This window comes from Ochlerotatus camptorhynchus, unplaced genomic scaffold (genome assembly GCF_037179485.1).
Source record: "Ochlerotatus camptorhynchus isolate MF236.1 unplaced genomic scaffold, CSIRO-AGI_Acam_v1.1 ptg000177l, whole genome shotgun sequence".
NCBI classification, from domain to species: domain Eukaryota; kingdom Metazoa; phylum Arthropoda; class Insecta; order Diptera; family Culicidae; genus Ochlerotatus; species Ochlerotatus camptorhynchus.
The window spans coordinates 2432924-2459443 of record NW_027040667.1 but is presented as its reverse complement, the minus strand read 5'-3'; the positions used below and the strand labels follow the sequence as shown (position 1 = coordinate 2459443).

At 32.9% G+C, this 26520-nt stretch overlaps 1 long non-coding RNA gene across 2 annotated transcripts in view; it reads right to left on the bottom strand.

Moving 5' to 3' along the window:
* The window catches only part of LOC135701812 (uncharacterized), a 165620-nt gene extending 140194 nt beyond the window's left edge, over positions 1 to 25426 (bottom strand). For both annotated transcript variants that reach the window (XR_010517666.1, XR_010517667.1), the window contains exon 1: positions 25355 to 25426. This is a non-coding gene — a long non-coding RNA (uncharacterized LOC135701812). The remainder of the gene's footprint in view (positions 1 to 25354) is intronic.
* Between the last annotated feature and the right edge of the window lie 1094 nt (positions 25427 to 26520).

The following is a 26520-nucleotide window of genomic DNA, read 5'->3' as shown; positions in this document are numbered from 1 at the left end:
ACAACAAATCAAGCTGAAATTTTCACAGAAGGCAGTTGGTAGTGACCTCTACTTGTAGAAAAAATTTCAGGACAATCTAATGCTTGTTGTTTGAGATAGAGTGATTTCCCCGTTTAACGTTTATTGTGGAATAATTATACTTTTTAGTGTAATACACCTATCACTATTTTTTTTAAATTAACGGCACAACTCATCAAGTTGAAATTTTCGCAGAAGACAGTTGGTAATGACTTCTACTTGTAGAAAAAATTTCAGGCCAATCTGATGTTTGTTGTTTGAGATAGAGTGATTTCCCCGTTTTACGTTTGTTGTGGAATAATTATACTTCTTGGTGTAATAAACCTATCACTATTTTTTTTAAATTAACGGCACATCTCATCAAGTTGAAATTTTCTCTGAAGGCAGATGGTAATGACTTCTACTTGTAGAAAAAATTTCAGGCCAATCTGATGTTTGTTGTTTGAGATAGAGTGATTTCCCCGTTTTACGTTTGTTGTGGAATAATTATACTTTTTTGTGTAATAAACCTATAACTATTTCTTAAAAATTAACGGCACAACTCATCAAGCTGAAATTTTCACAGAAGGCAGTTGGTAATGACTTCTACTTGTAGAAAAAATTTCAGGCCAATCTGATGTTTGTTGTTTGAGATAGAGTGATTTCCCCGTTTTACGTTTGTTGTGGAATAATTATACTTTTTTGTGTAATAAACCTATCACTATTTTTTTAAAATTAACGGCACATCTCATCAAGTTGAAATTTTCTCTGGAGGCAGATGGTAATGACTTCTACTTGTAGAAAAAATTTCAGGCCAATCTGATGTTTGTTGTTTGAGATAGAGTGATTTCCCCGTTTTACGTTTGTTGTGGAATAATTATACTTTTTTGTGTAATAAACCTATAACTATTTCTTAAAAATTAACGGCACAACTCATCAAGCTGAAATTTTCACAGAAGGCAGTTGGTAATGACTTCTACTTGTAGAAAAAATTTCAGGCCAATCTGATGTTTGTTGTTTGAGATAGAGTGATTTCCCCGTTTTACGTTTGTTGTGGAATAATTATACTTTTTTGTGTAATAAACCTATCACTATTTTTTAAAAATTAACGGCACAACTCATCAAGCTGAAATTTTCTCTGAAGGCAGATGGTAATGACTTCTACTTGTAGAAAAAATTTCAGGCCAATCTGATGTTTGTTGTTTGAGATAGAGTGATTTCCCCGTTTTACGTTTGTTGTGGAATAATTATACTTTTTTGTGTAATAAACCTATCACTATTTTTTAAAAACTAACGGCACAACTCATCAAGCTGAAATTTTCACAGCAGGCAGTTGGTAATGACTTCTACTTGTAGAAAAAATTTCAGGCCAATCTGATGTTTGTTTTTTGAGATAGAGTGATTTCCCCGTTTTACGTTTGTTGTGGAATAATTATACTTTTTTGTGTAATAAACCTATCACTATTTTTTTTAAATTAACGGCACAACTCATCAAGCTGAAATTTTCTCTGAAGGCAGATGGTAATGACTTCTACTTGTAGAAAAAATTTCAGGCCAATCTGATGTTTGTTTTTTGAGATAGAGTGATTTCCCCGTTTTACGTTTGTTGTGGAATAATTATACTTTTTTGTGTAATAAACCTATCACTATTTTTTAAAAATTAACGGCACAACTCATCAAGCTGAAATTTTCACAGAAGGCAGTTGGTAGTGACCTCTACTTGTAGAAAAAATTTCAGGACAATCTAATGCTTGTTGTTTGAGATAGAGTGATTTCCCCGTTTAACGTTTATTGTGGAATAATTATACTTTTTAGTGTAATACACCTATCACTATTTTTTATAAATTAACGGCACAACTCATCAAGTTGAAATTTTCGCAGAAGACAGTTGGTAATGACTTCTACTTGTAGAAAAAATTTCAGGCCAATCTGATGTTTGTTGTTTGAGATAGAGTGATTTCCCCGTTTTACGTTTGTTGTGGAATAATTATACTTCTTGGTGTAATAAACCTATCACTATTTTTTTTAAATTAACGGCACATCTCATCAAGTTGAAATTTTCTCTGAAGGCAGATGGTAATGACTTCTACTTGTAGAAAAAATTTCAGGCCAATCTGATGTTTGTTGTTTGAGATAGAGTGATTTCCCCGTTTTACGTTTGTTGTGGAATAATTATACTTTTTTTGTTTAATAAACTTATCACTATTTTTTAAAAATTAACGGCACAACTTATCAAGCTGAAATTTTTATAGAAGGCAGTTGGTAATGACATCTACTTGCAGAAAAAATTTCAGGCCAATCTGACGGTTAAGGTTAGAGATAGAGTGATTTCCCCGGTTTACTTTTGTTGTGGAAAAAATTAATTGAAGATTTTTAACAAAAGAAAAGCAGTCTTCATATAGGACATTAAAACCCATCTCGGATTGTTGGTTGTTCTTAGTAACGTTCAACCTGCTTGCAAACGGGGTGATTGGGTTTAGAATCGAAAAAAAAATCGGCGTAGAAACTACCTTATTAAAAAGGGGAAGCCTGGCTCAAAGTTTCCCCATGAGACACGGCAATGAGTCTTAACACCTGAAATCTGATGTCTGTGTTAGGGAATCCGAACTTTTTTTTTTTTTTTTTTTTTTTTTTTTTTGCGCTTTGTAGTGACTACTCCATAATGGTTGAGTTTGCAATAATTTCTACTCGTAGAAAAAATTTCAGGCCAATCTGAAGGTTGGGGTTAGAGATAGAGCGATTTGCCTGTTTTACTGTTGTGTAATAAATCTATTACGATTTTTTTTTTTAATAACGGCACAACAAATCAAGCTGAAATTTTCACAGAAGGCAGTTGGTAGTGACCTCTACTTGTAGAAAAAATTTCAGGCCAATCTGATGTTTGTTGTTTGAGATAGAGTGAATTCCTCGTTTTACGTTTGTTGTGGAATAATTATACTTTTTTGTGTAATAAACCTATCACTATTTTTTAAAAATTAACGGCACAACTCATCAAGCTGAAATTTTCACAGATGGCAGTTGGTAATGACTTCTACTTGTAGAAAAAATTTCAGGCCAATCTGATGTTTGTTGTTTGAGATAGAGTGATTTCCCCGTTTTACGTTTGTTGTGGAATAATTATACTTTTTTGTGTAATAAACCGATCACTATTTTTTTTTAATTAACGGCACATCTCATCAAGTTGAAATTTTCTCTGAAGGCAGATGGTAATGACTTCTACTTGTAGAAAAAATTTCAGGCCAATCTGATGTTTGTTGTTTGAGATAGAGTGATTTCCCCGTTTTACGTTTGTTGTGGAATAATTATACTTTTTTGTGTAATAAACCTATCACTATTTTTTAAAAATTAACGGCACAACTCATCAAGCTGAAATTTTCACAGATGGCAGTTGGTAATGACTTCTACTTGTAGAAAAAATTTCAGGCCAATCTGATGTTTGTTGTTTGAGATAGAGTGATTTCCCCGTTTTACGTTTGTTGTGGAATAATTATACTTTTTTGTGTAATAAACCGATCACTATTTTTTTTAAAATTAACGGCACAACTCATCAAGCTGAAATTTTCTCTGAAGGCAGATGGTAATGACTTCTACTTGTAGAAAAAATTTCAGGCCAATCTGATGTTTGTTTTTTGAGATAGAGTGATTTCCCCGTTTTACGTTTGTTGTGGGATAATTATACTTTTTTGTGTAATAAACCTATCACTATTTTTTAAAAATTAACGGCACAACTCATCAAGCTGAAATTTTCACAGAAGGCAGTTGGTAGTGACCTCTACTTGTAGAAAAAATTTCAGGACAATCTAATGCTTGTTGTTTGAGATAGAGTGATTTCCCCGTTTTACGTTTGTTGTGGAATAATTATACTTCTTGGTGTAATAAACCTATCACTATTTTTTTTAAATTAACGGCACATCTCATCAAGTTGAAATTTTCTCTGAAGGCAGATGGTAATGACTTCTACTTGTAGAAAAAATTTCAGGCCAATCTGATGTTTGTTGTTTGAGATAGAGTGATTTCCCCGTTTTACGTTTGTTGTGGAATAATTATACTTTTTTTGTTTAATAAACTTATCACTATTTTTTAAAAATTAACGGCACAACTTATCAAGCTGAAATTTTTATAGAAGGCAGTTGGTAATGACATCTACTTGCAGAAAAAATTTCAGGCCAATCTGACGGTTTGGGTTAGAGATAGAGTGATTTCCCCGGTTTACTTTTGTTGTGGAAAAAATTAATTGAAGATTTTTAACAAAAGAAAAGCAGTCTTCATATAGGACATTAAAACCCATCTCGGATTGTTGGTTGTTCTTAGTAACGTTCAACCTGCTTGCAAACGGGGTTATTTGGTTTAGAATCGAAAAAAAAAATCGGCGTAGAAACTACCTTATTAAAAAGGGGAAGCCTGGCTCAAAGTTTCCCCATGAGACACGGCAATGAGTCTTAAGACCTGAAATCTGATGTCTGTGTTAGGGAATCCGAACTTTTTTTTTTTTTTTTTTTTTTTTTGCGCTTTGTAGTGACTACTCCATAATGGTTGAGTTTGCAATAATTTCTACTCGTAGAAACAATTTCAGGCCAATCTGAAGGTTGGGGTTAGAGATAGAGCGATTTGCCTGTTTTACTGTTGTGTAATAAATCTATAACGATTTTTTTTTTTATTAACGGCACAACAAATCAAGCTGAAAATTTCACAGAAGGCAGTTGGTAGTGACCTCTACTTGTAGAAAAAATTTCAGGCCAATCTGATGTTTGTTGTTTGAGATAGAGTGAATTCCTCGTTTTACGTTTGTTGTGGAATAATTATACTTTTTTGTGTAATAAACCTATCACTATTTTTTAAAAATTAACGGCACAACTCATCAAGCTGAAATTTTCACAGATGGCAGTTGGTAATGACTTCTACTTGTAGAAAAAATTTCAGGCCAATCTGATGTTTGTTGTTTGAGATAGAGTGATTTCCCCGTTTTACGTTTGTTGTGGAATAATTATACTTTTTTGTGTAATAAACCGATCACTATTTTTTTTTTAATTAACGGCACATCTCATCAAGTTGAAATTTTCTCTGAAGGCAGATGGTAATGACTTCTACTTGTAGAAAAAATTTCAGGCCAATCTGATGTTTGTTGTTTGAGATAGAGTGATTTCCCCGTTTTACGTTTGTTGTGGAATAATTATACTTTTTTTGTTTAATAAACTTATCACTATTTTTTAAAAATTAACGGCACAACTTATCAAGCTGAAATTTTTATAGAAGGCAGTTGGTAATGACATCTACTTGCAGAAAAAATTTCAGGCCAATCTGATGTTTGTTGTTTGAGATAGAGTGATTTCCCCGTTTTACGTTTGTTGTGGAATAATTATACTTTTTTGTGTAATAAACCTATCACTATTTTTTAAAAAATTAACGGCACAACTCATCAAGCTGAAATTTTCACAGAAGGCAGTTGGTAGTGACCTCTACTTGTAGAAAAAATTTCAGGCCAATCTGATGTTTGTTGTTTGAGATAGAGTGATTTCCCCGTTTTACGTTTGTTGTGGAATAATTATACTTTTTTGTGTAATAAACCTATCACTATTTTTTAAAAATTAACGGCACAACTCATCAAGCTGAAATTTTCTCTGAAGGCAGATGGTAATGACTTCTACTTGTAGAAAAAATTTCAGGCCAATCTGATGTTTGTTGTTTGAGATAGAGTGATTTCCCCGTTTTACGTTTGTTGTGGAATAATTATACTTTTTTGTGTAAGAAACCTATCACTATTTTTTAAAAACTAACGGCACAACTCATCAAGCTGAAATTTTCACAGAAGGCAGTTGGTAATGACTTCTACTTGTAGAAAAAATTTCAGGCCAATCTGATGTTTGTTGTTTGAGATAGAGTGATTTCCCCGTTTTACGTTTGTTGTGGAATAATTATACTTTTTTGTGTAATAAACCGATCACTATTTTTTTTTAAATTAACGGCACAACTCATCAAGCTGAAATTTTCTCTGAAGGCAGATGGTAATGACTTCTACTTGTAGAAAAAATTTCAGGCCAATCTGATGTTTGTTTTTTGAGATAGAGTGATTTCCCCGTTTTACGTTTGTTGTGGAATAATTATACTTTTTTGTGTAATAAACCTATCACTATTTTTTAAAAATTAACGGCACAACTCATCAAGCTGAAATTTTCACAGAAGGCAGTTGGTAGTGACCTCTACTTGTAGAAAAAATTTCAGGACAATCTAATGCTTGTTGTTTGAGATAGAGTGATTTCCCCGTTTAACGTTTATTGTGGAATAATTATACTTTTTAGTGTAATACACTTATCACTATTTTTTTTAAATTAACGGCACAACTCATCAAGTTGAAATTTTCGCAGAAGACAGTTGGTAATGACTTCTACTTGTAGAAAAAAATTCAGGCCAATCTGATGTTTGTTGTTTGAGATAGAGTGATTTCCCCGTTTTACGTTTGTTGTGGAATAATTATACTTCTTGGTGTAATAAACCTATCACTATTTTTTTTAAATTAACGGCACATCTCATCAAGCTGAAATTTTCTCTGAAGGCAGATGGTAATGACTTCTACTTGTAGAAAAAATTTCAGGCCAATCTGATGTTTGTTGTTTGAGATAGAGTGATTTCCCCGTTTTACGTTTGTTGTGGAAAAAATTAATTGAAGATTTTTAACAAAAGAAAAGCAGTCTTCATATAGGACATTAAAACCCATCTCGGATTGTTGGTTGTTCTTAGTAACGTTCAACCTGCTTGCAAACGGGGTGATTGGGTTTAGAATCGAAAAAAAAATCGGCGTAGAAACTACCTTATTAAAAAGGGGAAGCCTGGCTCAAAGTTTCCCCATGAGACACGGCAATGAGTCTTAACACCTGCAATCTGATGTCTGTGTTAGGGAATCCGAACTTTTTTTTTTTTTTTTTTTTTTTTTGCGCTTTGTAGTGACTACTCCATAATGGTTGAGTTTGCAATAATTTCTACTTGTAGAAACAATTTCAGGCCAATCTGAAGGTTGGGGTTAGAGATAGAGCGATTTGCCTGTTTTACTGTTGTGTAATAAATCTATTACGATTTTGTTTTTTATTAACGGCACAACAAATCAAGCTGAAATTTTCACAGAAGGCAGTTGGTAGTGACCTCTACTTGTAGAAAAAATTTCAGGCCAATCTGATGTTTGTTGTTTGAGATAGAGTGAATTCCTCGTTTTACGTTTGTTGTGGAATAATTATACTTTTTTGTGTAATAAACCTATCACTATTTTTTAAAAATTAACGGCACAACTCATCAAGCTGAAATTTTCACAGATGGCAGTTGGTAATGACTTCTACTTGTAGAAAAAATTTCAGGCCAATCTGATGTTTGTTGTTTGAGATAGAGTGATTTCCCCGTTTTACGTTTGTTGTGGAATAATTATACTTTTTTGTGTAATAAACCGATCACTATTTTTTTTTAAATTAACGGCACAACTCATCAAGCTGAAATTTTCTCTGAAGGCAGATGGTAATGACTTCTACTTGTAGAAAAAATTTCAGGCCAATCTGATGTTTGTTTTTTGAGATAGAGTGATTTCCCCGTTTTACGTTTGTTGTGGAATAATTATACTTTTTTGTGTAATAAACCTATCACTATTTTTTAAAAATTAACGGCACAACTCATCAAGCTGAAATTTTCACAGAAGGCAGTTGGTAGTGACCTCTACTTGTAGAAAAAATTTCAGGACAATCTAATGCTTGTTGTTTGAGATAGAGTGATTTCCCCGTTTAACGTTTATTGTGGAATAATTATACTTTTTAGTGTAATACACTTATCACTATTTTTTTTAAATTAACGGCACAACTCATCAAGTTGAAATTTTCGCAGAAGACAGTTGGTAATGACTTCTACTTGTAGAAAAAAATTCAGGCCAATCTGATGTTTGTTGTTTGAGATAGAGTGATTTCCCCGTTTTACGTTTGTTGTGGAATAATTATACTTCTTGGTGTAATAAACCTATCACTATTTTTTTTAAATTAACGGCACATCTCATCAAGCTGAAATTTTCTCTGAAGGCAGATGGTAATGACTTCTACTTGTAGAAAAAATTTCAGGCCAATCTGATGTTTGTTGTTTGAGATAGAGTGATTTCCCCGTTTTACGTTTGTTGTGGAAAAAATTAATTGAAGATTTTTAACAAAAGAAAAGCAGTCTTCATATAGGACATTAAAACCCATCTCGGATTGTTGGTTGTTCTTAGTAACGTTCAACCTGCTTGCAAACGGGGTGATTGGGTTTAGAATCGAAAAAAAAAATCGGCGTAGAAACTATCTTATTAAAAAGGGGAAGCCTGGCTCAAAGTTTCCCCATGAGACACGGCAATGAGTCTTAACACCTGAAATCTGATGTCTGTGTTAGGGAATCCGAACTTTTTTTTTTTTTTTTTTTTTTGCGCTTTGTAGTGACTACTCCATAATGGTTGAGTTTGCAATAATTTCTACTTGTAGAAAAAATTTCAGGCCAATCTGAAGGTTGGGGTTAGAGATAGAGCGATTTGCCTGTTTTACTGTTGTGTAATAAATCTATTACGATTTTTTTTTATTAACGGCACAACAAATCAAGCTGAAATTTTCACAGAAGGCAGTTGGTAGTGACCTCTACTTGTAGAAAAAATTTCAGGCCAATCTGATGTTTGTTGTTTGAGATAGAGTGAATTCCTCGTTTTACGTTTGTTGTGGAATAATTATACTTTTTTGTGTAATAAACCTATCACTATTTTTTAAAAATTAACGGCACAACTCATCAAGCTGAAATTTTCACAGATGGCAGTTGGTAATGACTTCTACTTGTAGAAAAAATTTCAGGCCAATCTGATGTTTGTTGTTTGAGATAGAGTGATTTCCCCGTTTTACGTTTGTTGTGGAATAATTATACTTTTTTGTGTAATAAACCTATCACTATTTTTTTTAAAATTAACGGCACAACTCATCAAGCTGAAATTTTCTCTGAAGGCAGATGGTAATGACTTCTACTTGTAGAAAAAATTTCAGGCCAATCTGATGTTTGTTGTTTGAGATAGAGTGATTTCCCCGTTTTACGTTTGTTGTGGAATAATTATACTTTTTTGTGTAATAAACCTATCACTATTTTTTTTAAATTAACGGCACAACTCATCAAGCTGAAATTTTCTCTGAAGGCAGATGGTAATGACTTCTACTTGTAGAAAAAATTTCAGGCCAATCTGATGTTTGTTGTTTGAGATAGAGTGATTTCCCCGTTTTACGTTTGTTGTGGAATAATTATACTTTTTGGTGTAATAAACCTATCACTATTTTTTTTAAATTAACGGCACAACTCATCAGGCTGAAATTTTCACAGAAGGCAGTTGGTAGTGACCTCTACTTGTAGAAAAAATTTCAGGACAATCTAATGCTTGTTGTTTGAGATAGAGTGATTTCCCCGTTTAACGTTTATTGTGGAATAATTATACTTCTTGGTGTAATAAACCTATCACTATTTTTTTTAAATTAACGGCACAACTCATCAAGCTGAAATTTTCGCAGAAGACAGTTGGTAATGACTTCTACTTGTAGAAAAAATTTCAGGCCAATCTGATGTTTGTTGTTTGAGATAGAGTGATTTCCCCGTTTTACGTTTGTTGTGGAATAATTATACTTTTTGGTGTAATAAACCTATCACTATTTTTTTTAAATTAACGGCACATCTCATCAAGCTGAAATTTTCACAGAAGGCAGTTGGTAATGACTTCTACTTGTAGAAAAAATTTCAGGCCAATCTGATGTTTGTTGTTTGAGATAGAGTGATTTCCCCGTTTTACGTTTGTTGTGGAATAATTATACTTTTTTGTGTAATAAACCGATCACTATTTTTTTTAAATTAACGGCGCAACTCATCAAGCTGAAATTTTCTCTGAAGGCAGATGGTAATGACTTCTACTTGTAGAAAAAATTTCAGGCCAATCTGATGTTTGTTGTTTGAGATAGAGTGATTTCCCCGTTTTACGTTTGTTGTGGAATAATTATACTTTTTTTTGTTTAATAAACTTATCACTATTTTTTAAAAATTAACGGCACAACTTATCAAGCTGAAATTTTTATAGAAGGCAGTTGGTAATGACATCTACTTGTAGAAAAAATTTCAGGCCAATCTGACGGTTGGGGTTAGAGATAGAGTGATTTCCCCGGTTTACTTTTGTTGTGGAAAAAATTAATTGAAGATTTTTAACAAAAGAAAAGCAGTCTTCATATAGGACATTAAAAACCATCTCGGATTGTTGGTTGTTCTTAGTAACGTTCAACCTGCTTGCAAACGGGGTGATTGGGTTTAGAATCGAAAAAAAAATCGGCGTAGAAACTACCTTATTAAAAAGGGGAAGCCTGGCTCAAAGTTTCCCCATGTGACACGGCAATGAGTCTTAACACCTGCAATCTGATGTCTGTGTTAGGGAATCCGAACTTTTTTTTTTTTTTTTTTTTTTGCGCTTTGTAGTGACTACTCCATAATGGTTGAGTTTGCAATAATTTCTACTTATAGAAACAATTTCAGGCCAATCTGAAGGTTGGGGTTAGAGATAGAGCGATTTGCCTGTTTTACTGTTGTGTAATAAATCTATTACGATTTTTTTTTATTAACGGCACAACAAATCAAGCTGAAATTTTCACAGAAGGCAGTTGGTAGTGACCTCTACTTGTAGAAAAAATTTCAGGCCAATCTGATGTTTGTTGTTTGAGATAGAGTGATTTCCCCGTTTTACGTTTGTTGTGGAATAATTATACTTTTTTGTGTAATAAACCGATCACTATTTTTTTTTAAATTAACGGCACAACTCATCAAGCTGAAATTTTCTCTGAAGGCAGATGGTAATGACTTCTACTTGTAGAAAAAATTTCAGGCCAATCTGATGTTTGTTGTTTGAGATAGAGTGATTTCCCCGTTTTACGTTTGTTGTGGAATAATTATACTTTTTTGTGTAATAAACCTATCACTTTTTCTTAAAAATTAACGGCAAAACTCATCAAACTGAAATTTTCACAGAAGGCAGTTGGTAATGACTTCTACTTGTAGAAAAAATTTCAGGCCAATCTGATGTTTGTTGTTTGAGATAGAGTGATTTTCCCGTTTTACGTTTGTTGTGGAATAATTATACTTTTTTGTGTAATAAACCTATCACTATTTCTTAAAAATTAACGGCACAACTCATCAAGCTGAAATTTTCACAGAAGGCAGTTGGTAATGACTTCTACTTGTAGAAAAAATTTCAGGCCAATCTGATGTTTGTTGTTTGAGGTAGAGTGATTTCCCCGTTTTACGTTTGTTGTGGAATAATTATACTTTTTGTGTAATAAACCTATCACTATTTTTTTTAAATTAACGGCACAACTCATCAAGCTGAAATTTTCACAGAAGGCAGTTGGTAATGACTTCTACTTGTAGAAAAAATTTCAGGCCAATCTGATGTTTGTTGTTTGAGATAGAGTGATTTTCCCGTTTTACGTTTGTTGTGGAATAATTATACTTTTTGGTGTAATAAACCTATCACTATTTTTTAAAAATTAACGGCACATCTCATCAAGCTGAAATTTTCACAGAAGGCAGTTGGTAATGACTTCTACTTGTAGAAAAAATTTCAGGCCAATCTGATGTTTGTTGTTTGAGATAGAGTGATTTCCCCGTTTTACGTTTGTTGTGGAATAATTATACTTTTTTGTGTAATAAACCTATCACTATTTCTTAAAAATTAACGGCACAACTCATCAAGCTGAAATTTTCACAGAAGGCAGTTGGTAATGACTTCTACTTGTAGAAAAAATTTCAGGCCAATCTGATGTTTGTTGTTTGAGATAGAGTGATTTCCCCGTTTTACGTTTGTTGTGGAATAATTATACTTTTTTGTGTAATAAACCTATCACTATTTTTTTTAAATTAACGGCACAACTCATCAAGCTGAAATTTTCTCTGAAGGCAGATGGTAATGACTTCTACTTGTAGAAAAAATTTCAGGCCAATCTGATGTTTGTTTTTTGAGATAGAGTGATTTCCCCGTTTTACGTTTGTTGTGGAATAATTATACTTTTTTGTGTAATAAACCTATCACTATTTTTTTAAAATCAACGGCACAACTCATCAAGCTGAAATTTTCACAGAAGGCAGTTGGTAGTGACCTCTACTTGTAGAAAAAATTTCAGGACAATCTAATGCTTGTTGTTTGAGATAGAGTGATTTCCCCGTTCTACGTTTGTTGTGGAATAATTATACTTCTTGGTGTAATAAACCTATCACTATTTTTTTTTAAATTAACGGCACATCTCATCAAGTTGAAATTTTCTCTGAAGGCAGATGGTAATGACTTCTACTTGTAGAAAAAATTTCAGGCCAATCTGATGTTTGTTGTTTGAGATAGAGTGATTTCCCCGTTTTACGTTTGTTGTGGAATAATTATACTTTTTTTGTTTAATAAACTTATCACTATTTTTTAAAAATTAACGGCACAACTTATCAAGCTGAAATTTTTATAGAAGGCAGTTGGTAATGACATCTACTTGCAGAAAAAATTTCAGGCCAATCTGACGGTTGGGGTTAGAGATAGAGTGATTTCCCCGGTTTACTTTTGTTTTGGAAAAAATTAATTGAAGATTTTTAACAAAAGAAAAGCAGTCTTCATATAGGACATTAAAACCCATCTCGGATTGTTGGTTGTTCTTAGTAACGTTCAACCTGCTTGCAAACGGGGTGATTGGGTTTAGAATCGAAAAAAAAAATCGGCGTAGAAACTACCTTATTAAAAAGGGGAAGCCTGGCTCAAAGTTTCCCCATGAGACACGGCAATGAGTCTTAACACCTGAAATCTGATGTCTGTGTTAGGGAATCCGAACTTTTTTTTTTTTTTTTTTTTTTGCGCTTTGTAGTGACTACTCCATAATGGTTGAGTTTGCAATAATTTCTACTTGTAGAAACAATTTCAGGCCAATCTGAAGGTTGGGGTTAGAGATAGAGCGATTTGCCTGTTTTACTGTTGTGTAATAAATCTATTACGATTTTTTTTTTTATTAACGGCACAACAAATCAAGCTGAAATTTTCACAGAAGGCAGTTGGTAGTGACCTCTACTTGTAGAAAAAATTTCAGGCCAATCTGATGTTTGTTGTTTGAGATAGAGTGATTTCCCCGTTTTACGTTTGTTGTGGAATAATTATACTTTTTTGTGTAATAAACCGATCACTATTTTTTTAAAAATTACCGGCACAACTCATCAAGCTGAAATTTTCTCTGAATGCAGATGGTAATGACTTCTACTTGTAGAAAAAATTTCAGGCCAATCTGATGTTTGTTGTTTGAGATAGAGTGATTTCCCCGTTTTACGTTTGTTGTGGAATAATTATACTTTTTTGTGTAATAAACCTATCACTATTTTTTTTAAATTAACGGCACAACTCATCAAGCTGAAATTTTCTCTGAAGGCAGATGGTAATGACTTCTACTTGAAGAAAAAATTTCAGGCCAATCTGATGTTTGTTGTTTGAGATAGAGTGATTTCCCCGTTTTACGTTTGTTGTGGAATAATTATACTTTTTTGTGTAATAAACCTATCACTATTTTTTTTTAAATTAACGGCACAACTCATCAGGCTGAAATTTTCACAGAAGGCAGTTGGTAGTGACCTCTACTTGTAGAAAAAATTTCAGGACAATCTAATGCTTGTTGTTTGAGATAGAGTGATTTCCCCGTTTAACGTTTATTGTGGAATAATTATACTTTTTAGTGTAATACACCTATCACTATTTTTTTTTAATTAACGGCACAACTCATCAAGCTGAAATTTTCACAGAAGGCAGTTGGTAATGACTTCTACTTGTAGAAAAAATTTCAGGCCAATCTGATGTTTGTTGTTTGAGATAGAGTGATTTCCCCGTTTTACGTTTGTTGTGGAATAATTATACTTTTTTGTGTAATAAACCTATCACTATTTTTTTTAAATTAACGGCACAACTCATCAAGCTGAAATTTTCTCTGAAGGCCGATGGTAATGACTTCTACATGTAGAAAAAATTTCAGGCCAATCTGATGTTTGTTCTTTGAGATAGAGTGAATTCCCCGTTTTACGTTTGTTGTGGAATAGTTATACTTTTTGTGTAATAAACCTATCACTATTTTTTTTAAATTAACGGCGCAACTCATCAAGCTGAAATTTTCTCTGAAGGCAGATGGTAATGACTTCTACTTGTAGAAAAAATTTCAGGCCAATCTGACGGTTGGGGTTAGAGATAGAGTGATTTCCCCGGTTTACTTTTGTTGTGGAAAAAATTAATTGAAGATTTTTAACAAAAGAAAAGCAGTCTTCATATAGGACATTAAAAACCATCTCGGATTGTTGGTTGTTCTTAGTAACGTTCAACCTGCTTGCAAACGGGGTGATTGGGTTTAGAATCGAAAAAAAAATCGGCGTAGAAACTACCTTATTAAAAAGGGGAAGCCTGGCTCAAAGTTTCCCCATGTGACACGGCAATGAGTCTTAACACCTGAAATCTGATGTCTGTGTTAGGGAATCCGAACTTTTTTTTTTTTTTTTTTTTTTTTTTTGCGCTTTGTAGTGACTACTCCATAATGGTTGAGTTTGCAATAATTTCTACTTATAGAAACAATTTCAGGCCAATCTGAAGGTTGGGGTTAGAGATAGAGCGATTTGCCTGTTTTACTGTTGTGTAATAAATCTATTACGATTTTTTTTTTATTAACGGCACAACAAATCAAGCTGAAATTTTCACAGAAGGCAGTTGGTAGTGACCTCTACTTGTAGAAAAAATTTCAGGCCAATCTGATGTTTGTTGTTTGAGATAGAGTGATTTCCCCGTTTTACGTTTGTTGTGGAATAATTATACTTTTTTGTGTAATAAACCGATCACTATTTTTTTTTAAATTAACGGCACAACTCATCAAGCTGAAATTTTCTCTGAAGGCAGATGGTAATGACTTCTACTTGTAGAAAAAATTTCAGGCCAATCTGATGTTTGTTGTTTGAGATAGAGTGATTTCTCCGTTTTACGTTTGTTGTGGAATAATTATACTTTTTTGTGTAATAAACCTATCACTATTTCTTAAAAATTAACGGCACAACTCATCAAGCTGAAATTTTCACAGAAGGCAGTTGGTAATGACTTCTACTTGTAGAAAAAATTTCAGGCCAATCTGATGTTTGTTGTTTGAGATAGAGTGATTTCCCCGTTTTACGTTTGTTGTGGAATAATTATACTTTTTGGTGTAATAAACCTATCACTATTTTTTAGAAATTAACGGCACAACTTATCAAGCTGAAATTTTTATAGAAGGCAGATGGTAATGACATCTACTTGTAGAAAAAATTTCAGGCCAATCTGACGGTTGGGGTTAGAGATAGAGTGATTTCCCCGGTTTACGTTTGTTGTGGAATAATTATACTTTTTTGTGTAATAAACCTATAACTATTTCTTAAAAATTAACGGCACAACTCATCAAGCTGAAATTTTCACAGAAGGCAGTTGGTAATGACTTCTACTTGTAGAAAAAATTTCAGGCCAATCTGATGTTTGTTGTTTGAGATAGAGTGATTTCCCCGTTTTACGTTTGTTGTGGAATAATTATACTTTTTTGTGTAATAAACCTATCATTATTTTTTAAAAATTAACGGCACAACTCATCAAGCTGAAATTTTCTCTGAAGGCAGATGGTAATGACTTCTACTTGTAGAAAAAATTTCAGGCCAATCTGATGTTTGTTGTTTGAGATAGAGTGATTTCCCCGTTTTACGTTTGTTGTGGAATAATTATACTTTTTTGTGTAATAAACCTATCACTATTTTTTTTTAAATTAACGGCACATCTCATCAAGCTGAAATTTTCACAGAAGGCAGTTGGTAATGACTTCTACTTGTAGAAAAAATTTCAGGCCAATCTGATGTTTGTTGTTTGAGATAGAGTGATTTCCCCGTTTTACGTTTGTTGTGGAAAAAATTAATTGAAGATTTTTAACAAAAGAAAAGCAGTCTTCATATAGGACATTAAAAACCATCTCGGATTGTTGGTTGTTCTTAGTAACGTTCAACCTGCTTGCAAACGGGGTGATTGGGTTTAGAATCGAAAAAAAAATCGGCGTAGAAACTACCTTATTAAAAAGGGGAAGCCTGGCTCAAAGTTTCCCCATGAGACACGGCAATGAGTCTTAACACCTGCAATCTGATGTCTGTGTTAGGGAATCCGAACTTTTTTTTTTTTTTTTTTTTTTTTTTTTTTTTTTTTTTTTTGCGCTTTGTAGTGACTACTCCAGAATGGTTGAGTTTGCAATAATTTCTACTTGTAGAAACAATTTCAGGCCAATCTGAAGGTTGGGGTTAGAGATAGAGCGATTTGCCTGTTTTACTGTTGTGTAATAAATCTATTACGATTTTGTTTTTTATTAACGGCACAACAAATCAAGCTGAAATTTTCACAGAAGGCAGTTGGTAGTGACCTCTACTTGTAGAAAAAATTTCAGGCCAATCTGATGTTTGTTGTTTGAGATAGAGTGAATTCCTCGTTTTACGTTTGTTGTGGAATAATTATACTTTTTTGTGTAATAAACCTATCACTATTTTTTTAAAATTAACGGCACAACTCATCAAGCTGAAATTTTCACAGATGGCAGTTGGTAATGACTTCTACTTGTAGAAAAAATTTCAGGCCAATCTGATGTTTGTTGTTTGAGATAGAGTGATTTCCCCGTTTTACGTTTGTTGTGGAATAATTATACTTTTTTGTGTAATAAACCGATCACTATTTTTTTTAAATTAACGGCACAACTCATCAAGCTGACATTTTCTCTGAAGGCAGATGGTAATGACTTCTACTTGTAGAAAAAATTTCAGGCCAATCTGATGTTTGTTTTTTGAGATAGAGTGATTTCCCCGTTTTACGTTTGTTGTGGAATAATTATACTTTTTTGTGTAATAAACCTATCACTATTTTTTTTAAATTAACGGCACAACTCATCAAGCTGAAATTTTCTCTGAAGGCAGATGGTAATGACTTCTACTTGTAGAAAAAATTTCAGGCCAATCTGATGTTTGTTTTTTGAGATAGAGTGATTTTCCCGTTTTACGTTTGTTGTGGAATAATTATACTTTTTTGTGTAATAAACCTATCACTATTTTTTAAAAATTAACGGCACAACTCATCAAGCTGAATTTTTCACAGAAGGCAGTTGGTAGTGACCTCTACTTGTAGAAAAAATTTCAGGACAATCTAATGCTTGTTGTTTGAGATAGAGTGATTTCCCCGTTTAACGTTTATTGTGGAATAATTATACTTTTTAGTGTAATACACCTATCACTATTTTTTTTAAATTAACGGCACAACTCATCAAGTTGAAATTTTCGCAGAAGACAGTTGGTAATGACTTCTACTTGTAGAAAAAATTTCAGGCCAATCTGATGTTTGTTGTTTGAGATAGAGTGATTTCCCCGTTTTACGTTTGTTGTGGAATAATTATACTTCTTGGTGTAATAAACCTATCACTATTTTTTTAAATTAACGGCACATGTCATCAAGTTGAAATTTTCTCTGAAGGCAGATGGTAATGACTTCTACTTGTAGAAAAAATTTCAGGCCAATCTGATGTTTGTTGTTTGAGATAGAGTGATTTCCCCGTTTTACGTTTGTTGTGGAATAATTATACTTTTTTGTGTAATAAACCTATAACTATTTCTTAAAAATTAACGGCACAACTCATCAAGCTGAAATTTTCACAGAAGGCAGTTGGTAATGACTTCTACTTGTAGAAAAAATTTCAGGCCAATCTGATGTTTGTTGTTTGAGATAGAGTGATTTCCCCGTTTTACGTTTGTTGTGGAATAATTATACTTTTTTGTGTAATAAACCTATCACTATTTTTTAAAAATTAACGGCACATCTCATCAAGTTGAAATTTTCTCTGAAGGCAGATGGTAATGACTTCTACTTGTAGAAAAAATTTCAGGCCAATCTGATGTTTGTTGTTTGAGATAGAGTGATTTCCCCGTTTTACGTTTGTTGTGGAATAATTATACTTTTTTGTGTAATAAACTTATAACTATTTCTTAAAAATTAACGGCACAACTCATCAAGCTGAAATTTTCACAGAAGGCAGTTGGTAATGACTTCTACTTGTAGAAAAAATTTCAGGCCAATCTGATGTTTGTTGTTTGAGATAGAGTGATTTCCCCGTTTTACGTTTGTTGTGGAATAATTATACTTTTTTGTGTAATAAACCTATCACTATTTCTTAAAAATTAACGGCACATCTCATCAAGTTGAAATTTTCTCTGAAGGCAGATGGTAATGACTTCTACTTGTAGAAAAAATTCAGGCCAATCTGATGTTTGTTGTTTGAGATAGAGTGATTTCCCCGTTTTACGTTTGTTGTGGAATAATTAAACTTTTTTTGTTTAATAAACTTATCACTATTTTTTTAAAATTAACGGCACAACTTATCAAGCTGAAATTTTTATAGAAGGCAGTTGGTAATGACATCTACTTGTAGAAAAAATTTCAGGCCAATCTGACGGTTGGGGTTAGAGATAGAGTGATTTCCCCGGTTTACTTTTGTTGTGGAAAAAATTAATTGAAGATTTTTAACAAAAGAAAAGCAGTCTTCATATAGGACATTAAAAACCATCTCGGATTGTTGGTTGTTCTTAGTAACGTTCAACCTGCTTGCAAACGGGGTGATTGGGTTTAGAATCGAAAAAAAAATCGGCGTAGATACCTTATTAAAAAGGGGAAGCCTGGCTCAAAGTTTCCCCATGAGACACGGCAATGAGTCTTAACACCTGCAATCTGATGTCTGTGTTAGGGAATCCGAACTATTTTTTTTTTTTTTTTTTTTTTTTGCGCTTTGTAGTGACTACTCCATAATGGTTGAGTTTGCAATAATTTCTACTTATAGAAACAATTTCAGGCCAATCTGAAGGTTGGGGTTAGAGATAGAGCGATTTGCCTGTTTTACTGTTGTGTAATAAATCTATTACGATTTTTTTTTATTAACGGCACAACAAATCAAGCTGAAATTTTCACAGAAGGCAGTTGGTAGTGACCTCTACTTGTAGAAAAAATTTCAGGCCAATCTGATGTTTGTTGTTTGAGATAGAGTGATTTCCCCGTTTTACGTTTGTTGTGGAATAATTATACTTTTTTGTGTAATAAACCGATCACTATTTTTTTTTTAAATTAACGGCACAACTCATCAAGCTGAAATTTTCTCTGAAGGCAGATGGTAATGACTTCTACTTGTAGAAAAAATTTCAGGCCAATCTGATGTTTGTTGTTTGAGATAGAGTGATTTCTCCGTTTTACGTTTGTTGTGGAATAATTATACTTTTTTGTGTAATAAACCTATCACTTTTTCTTAAAAATTAACGGCAAAACTCATCAAACTGAAATTTTCACAGAAGGCAGTTGGTAATGACTTCTACTTGTAGAAAAAATTTCAGGCCAATCTGATGTTTGTTGTTTGAGATAGAGTGATTTTCCCGTTTTACGTTTGTTGTGGAATAATTATACTTTTTTGTGTAATAAACCTATCACTATTTCTTAAAAATTAACGGCACAACTCATCAAGCTGAAATTTTCACAGAAGGCAGTTGGTAATGACTTCTACTTGTAGAAAAAATTTCAGGCCAATCTGATGTTTGTTGTTTGAGATAGAGTGATTTCCCCGTTTTACGTTTGTTGTGGAATAATTATACTTTTTGGTGTAATAAACCTATCACTATTTTTTAAAAATTAACGGCACAACTTATCAAGCTGAAATTTTTATAGAAGGCAGTTGGTAATGACATCTACTTGTAGAAAAAATTTCAGGCCAATCTGACGGTTGGGGTTAGAGATAGAGTGATTTCCCCGGTTTACGTTTGTTGTGGAATAATTATACTTTTTTGTGTAATAAACCTATAACTATTTCTTAAAAATTAACGGCACAACTCATCAAGCTGAAATTTTCACAGAAGGCAGTTGGTAATGACTTCTACTTGTAGAAAAAATTTCAGGCCAATCTGATGTTTGTTGTTTGAGATAGAGTGATTTCCCCGTTTTACGTTTGTTGTGGAATAATTATACTTTTTTGTGTAATAAACCTATCACTATTTTTTAAAAATTAACGGCACAACTCATCAAGCTGAAATTTTCTCTGAAGGCAGATGGTAATGACTTCTACTTGTAGAAAAAATTTCAGGCCAATCTGATGTTTGTTGTTTGAGATAGAGTGATTTCCCCGTTTTACGTTTGTTGTGGAATAATTATACTTTTTTGTGTAATAAACCTATCACTATTTTTTAAAAACTAACGGCACAACTCATCAAGCTGAAATTTTCACAGCAGGCAGTTGGTAATGACTTCTACTTGTAGAAAAAATTTCAGGCCAATCTGATGTTTGTTGTTTGAGATAGAGTGATTTCCCCGTTTTACGTTTGTTGTGGAATAATTATACTTTTTTGTGTAATAAACCTATCACTATTTTTTTTTAAATTAACGGCACATCTCATCAAGCTGAAATTTTCACAGAAGGCAGTTGGTAATGACTTCTACTTGTAGAAAAAATTTCAGGCCAATCTGATGTTTGTTGTTTGAGATAGAGTGATTTCCCCGTTTTACGTTTGTTGTGGAATAATTAAACTTTTTTTGTTTAATAAACTTATCACTATTTTTTAAAAATTAACGGCACAACTTATCAAGCTGAAATTTTTAGAGAAGGCAGTTGGTAATGACATCTACTTGTAGAAAAAATTTCAGGCCAATCTGACGGTTGGGGTTAGAGATAGAGTGATTTCCCCGGTTTACTTTTGTTGTGGAAAAAATTAATTGAAGATTTTTAACAAAAGAAAAGCAGTCTTCATATAGGACATTAAAAAGCATCTCGGATTGTTGGTTGTTCTTAGTAACGTTCAACCTGCTTGCAAACGGGGTGATTGGGTTTAGAATCGAAAAAAAAATCGGCGTAGAAACTACCTTATTAAAAAGGGGAAGCCTGGCTCAAAGTTTCCCCATGAGACACGGCAATGAGTCTTAATACCTGAAATCTGATGTCTGTGTTAGGGAATCCGAACTTTTTTTTTTTTTTTTTTTTTTTGCGCTTTGTAGTGACTACTCCATAATGGTTGAGTTTGCAATAATTTCTACTTGTAGAAACAATTTCAGGCCAATCTGAAGGTTGGGGTTAGAGATAGAGCGATTTGCCTGTTTTACTGTTGTGTAATAAATCTATTACGATTTTTTTTTTATTAACGGCACAACAAATCAAGCTGAAATTTTCACAGAAGGCAGTTGGTAGTGACCTCTACTTGTAGAAAAAATTTCAGGCCAATCTGATGTTTGTTGTTTGAGATAGAGTGATTTCCCCGTTTTACGTTTGTTGTGGAATAATTATACTTTTTTGTGTAATAAACCGATCACTATTTTTTTAAAAATTACCGGCACAACTCATCAAGCTGAAATTTTCTCTGAAGGCAGATGGTAATGACTTCTACTTGTAGAAAAAATTTCAGGCCAATCTGATGTTTGTTGTTTGAGATAGAGTGATTTCCCCGTTTTACGTTTGTTGTGGAATAATTATACTTTTTTGTGTAATAAACCTATCACTATTTTTTTTAAATTAACGGCACAACTCATCAAGCTGAAATTTTCTCTGAAGGCAGATGGTAATGACTTCTACTTGTAGAAAAAATTTCAGGCCAATCTGATGTTTGTTGTTTGAGATAGAGTGATTTCCCCGTTTTACGTTTGTTGTGGAATAATTATACTTTTTTGTGTAATAAACCTATCACTATTTTTTTTTAAATTAACGGCACAACTCATCAGGCTGAAATTTTCACAGAAGGCAGTTGGTAGTGACCTCTACTTGTAGAAAAAATTTCAGGACAATCTAATGCTTGTTGTTTGAGATAGAGTGATTTCCCCGTTTAACGTTTATTGTGGAATAATTATACTTTTTAGTGTAATACACCTATCACTATTTTTTTTAAATTAACGGCACAACTCATCAAGCTGAAATTTTCGCAGAAGACAGTTGGTAATGACTTCTACTTGTAGAAAAAATTTCAGGCCAATCTGATGTTTGTTGTTTGAGATAGAGTGATTTCCCCGTTTTACGTTTGTTGTGGAATAATTATACTTTTTGGTGTAATAAACCTATCACTATTTTTTTAAAATTAACGGCACATCTCATCAAGCTGAAATTTTCACAGAAGGCAGTTGGTAATGACTTCTACTTGTAGAAAAAATTTCAGGCCAATCTGATGTTTGTTGTTTGAGATAGAGTGATTTCCCCGTTTTACGTTTGTTGTGGAATAATTATACTTTTTTGTGTAATAAACCTATCACTATTTTTTAAAAATTAACGGCACAACTCATCAAGCTGAAATTTTCTCTGAAGGCCGATGGTAATGACTTCTACTTGTAGAAAAAATTTCAGGCCAATCTGATGTTTGTTCTTTGAGATAGAGTGAATTCCCCGTTTTACGTTTGTTGTGGAATAGTTATACTTTTTTGTGTAATAAACCTATCACTATTTTTTTTAAATTAACGGCGCAACTCATCAAGCTGAAATTTTCTCTGAAGGCAGATGGTAATTACTTCTACTTGTAGAAAAAATTTCAGGCCAATCTGACGGTTGGGGTTAGAGATAGAGTGATTTCCCCGGTTTACTTTTGTTGTGGAAAAAATTAATTGAAGATTTTTAACAAAAGAAAAGCAGTCTTCATATAGGACATTAAAAACCATCTCGGATTGTTGGTTGTTCTTAGTAACGTTCAACCTGCTTGCAAACGGGGTGATTGGGTTTAGAATCGAAAAAAAAATCGGCGTAGAAACTACCTTATTAAAAAGGGGAAGCCTGGCTCAAAGTTTCCCCATGAGACACGGCAATGAGTCTTAATACCTGAAATCTGATGTCTGTGTTAGGGAATCCGAACTTTTTTTTTTTTTTTTTTTTTTTTGCGCTTTGTAGTGACTACTCCATAATGGTTGAGTTTGCAATAATTTCTACTTATAGAAACAATTTCAGGCCAATCTGAAGGTTGGGGTTAGAGATAGAGCGATTTGCCTGTTTTACTGTTGTGTAATAAATCTATTACGATTTTTTTTTATTAACGGCACAACAAATCAAGCTGAAATTTTCACAGAAGGCAGTTGGTAGTGACCTCTACTTGTAGAAAAAATTTCAGGCCAATCTGATGTTTGTTGTTTGAGATAGAGTGATTTCCCCGTTTTACGTTTGTTGTGGAATAATTATACTTTTTTGTGTAATAAACCGATCACTATTTTTTTTTAAATTAACGGCACAACTCATCAAGCTGAAATTTTCTCTGAAGGCAGATGGTAATGACTTCTACTTGTAGAAAAAATTTCAGGCCAATCTGATGTTTGTTGTTTGAGATAGAGTGATTTCTCCGTTTTACGTTTGTTGTGGAATAATTATACTTTTTTGTGTAATAAACCTATCACTATTTCTTAAAAATTAACGGCACAACTCATCAAGCTGAAATTTTCACAGAAGGCAGTTGGTAATGACTTCTACTTGTAGAAAAAATTTCAGGCCAATCTGATGTTTGTTGTTTGAGATAGAGTGATTTCCCCGTTTTACGTTTGTTGTGGAATAATTATACTTTTTGGTGTAATAAACCTATCACTATTTTTTAGAAATTAACGGCACAACTTATCAAGCTGAAATTTTTATAGAAGGCAGATGGTAATGACATCTACTTGTAGAAAAAATTTCAGGCCAATCTGACGGTTGGGGTTAGAGATAGAGTGATTTCCCCGGTTTACGTTTGTTGTGGAATAATTATACTTTTTTGTGTAATAAACCTATAACTATTTCTTAAAAATTAACGGCACAACTCATCAAGCTGAAATTTTCACAGAAGGCAGTTGGTAATGACTTCTACTTGTAGAAAAAATTTCAGGACAATCTAATGCTTGTTGTTTGAGATAGAGTGATTTCCCCGTTTAACGTTTATTGTGGAATAATTATACTTTTTTGTGTAATAAACCTATCACTATTTTTTTTTAAATTAACGGCACAACTCATCAGGCTGAAATTTTCACAGAAGGCAGTTGGTAGTGACCTCTACTTGTAGAAAAAATTTCAGGACAATCTAATGCTTGTTGTTTGAGATAGAGTGATTTCCCCGTTTAACGTTTATTGTGGAATAATTATACTTTTTAGTGTAATACACCTATCACTATTTCTTAAAAATTAACGGCACAACTCATCAAGCTGAAATTTTCACAGAAGGCAGATGGTAATGACTTCTACTTGTAGAAAAAATTTCAGGCCAATCTGATGTTTGTTGTTTGAGATAGAGTGATTTCTCCGTTTTACGTTTGTTGTGGAATAATTATACTTTTTTGTGTAATAAACCTATAACTATTTCTTAAAAATTAACGGCACAACTCATCAAGCTGAAATTTTCACAGAAGGCAGTTGGTAATGACTTCTACTTGTAGAAAAAATTTCAGGCCAATCTGATGTTTGTTGTTTGAGATAGAGTGATTTCCCCGTTTTACGTTTGTTGTGGAATAATTATACTTTTTTGTGTAATAAACCTATCATTATTTTTTAAAAATTAACGGCACAACTCATCAAGCTGAAATTTTCTCTGAAGGCAGATGGTAATGACTTCTACTTGTAGAAAAAATTTCAGGCCAATCTGATGTTTGTTGTTTGAGATAGAGTGATTTCCCCGTTTTACGTTTGTTGTGGAATAATTATACTTTTTTGTGTAATAAACCTATCACTATTTTTTAAAAACTAACGGCACAACTCATCAAGCTGAAATTTTCACAGCAGGCAGTTGGTAATGACTTCTACTTGTAGAAAAAATTTCAGGCCAATCTGATGTTTGTTGTTTGAGATAGAGTGATTTCCCCGTTTTACGTTTGTTGTGGAATAATTATACTTTTTTGTGTAATAAACCTATCACTATTTTTTTTTAAATTAACGGCACATCTCATCAAGCTGAAATTTTCACAGAAGGCAGTTGGTAATGACTTCTACTTGTAGAAAAAATTTCAGGCCAATCTGATGTTTGTTGTTTGAGATAGAGTGATTTCCCCGTTTTACGTTTGTTGTGGAAAAAATTAATTGAAGATTTTTAACAAAAGAAAAGCAGTCTTCATATAGGACATTAAAAACCATCTCGGATTGTTGGTTGTTCTTAGTAACGTTCAACCTGCTTGCAAACGGGGTGATTGGGTTTAGAATCGAAAAAAAAATCGGCGTAGAAACTACCTTATTAAAAAGGGGAAGCCTGGCTCAAAGTTTCCCCATGAGACACGGCAATGAGTCTTAACACCTGCAATCTGATGTCTGTGTTAGGGAATCCGAACTTTTTTTTTTTTTTTTTTTTTTTTTTTTTTTTTTTTTTTTTTTTTTTTTTTTTTTTGTTTTTTTTTTTTGCGCTTTGTAGTGACTACTCCAGAATGGTTGAGTTTGCAATAATTTCTACTTGTAGAAACAATTTCAGGCCAATCTGAAGGTTGGGGTTAGAGATAGAGCGATTTGCCTGTTTTACTGTTGTGTAATAAATCTATTACGATTTTGTTTTTTATTAACGGCACAACAAATCAAGCTGAAATTTTCACAGAAGGCAGTTGGTAGTGACCTCTACTTGTAGAAAAAATTTCAGGCCAATCTGATGTTTGTTGTTTGAGATAGAGTGAATTCCTCGTTTTACGTTTGTTGTGGAATAATTATACTTTTTTGTGTAATAAACCTATCACTATTTTTTTAAAATTAACGGCACAACTCATCAAGCTGAAATTTTCACAGATGGCAGTTGGTAATGACTTCTACTTGTAGAAAAAATTTCAGGCCAATCTGATGTTTGTTGTTTGAGATAGAGTGATTTCCCCGTTTTACGTTTGTTGTGGAATAATTATACTTTTTTGTGTAATAAACCTATCACTATTTTTTTTAAATTAACGGCACAACTCATCAAGCTGACATTTTCTCTGAAGGCAGATGGTAATGACTTCTACTTGTAGAAAAAATTTCAGGCCAATCTGATGTTTGTTTTTTGAGATAGAGTGATTTCCCCGTTTTACGTTTGTTGTGGAATAATTATACTTTTTTGTGTAATAAACCTATCACTATTTTTTTTAAATTAACGGCACAACTCATCAAGCTGAAATTTTCTCTGAAGGCAGATGGTAATGACTTCTACTTGTAGAAAAAATTTCAGGCCAATCTGATGTTTGTTTTTTGAGATAGAGTGATTTTCCCGTTTTACGTTTGTTGTGGAATAATTATACTTTTTTGTGTAATAAACCTATCACTATTTTTTAAAAATTAACGGCACAACTCATCAAGCTGAAATTTTCACAGAAGGCAGTTGGTAGTGACCTCTACTTGTAGAAAAAATTTCAGGACAATCTAATGCTTGTTGTTTGAGATAGAGTGATTTCCCCGTTTAACGTTTATTGTGGAATAATTATACTTTTTAGTGTAATACACCTATCACTATTTTTTTTAAATTAACGGCACAACTCATCAA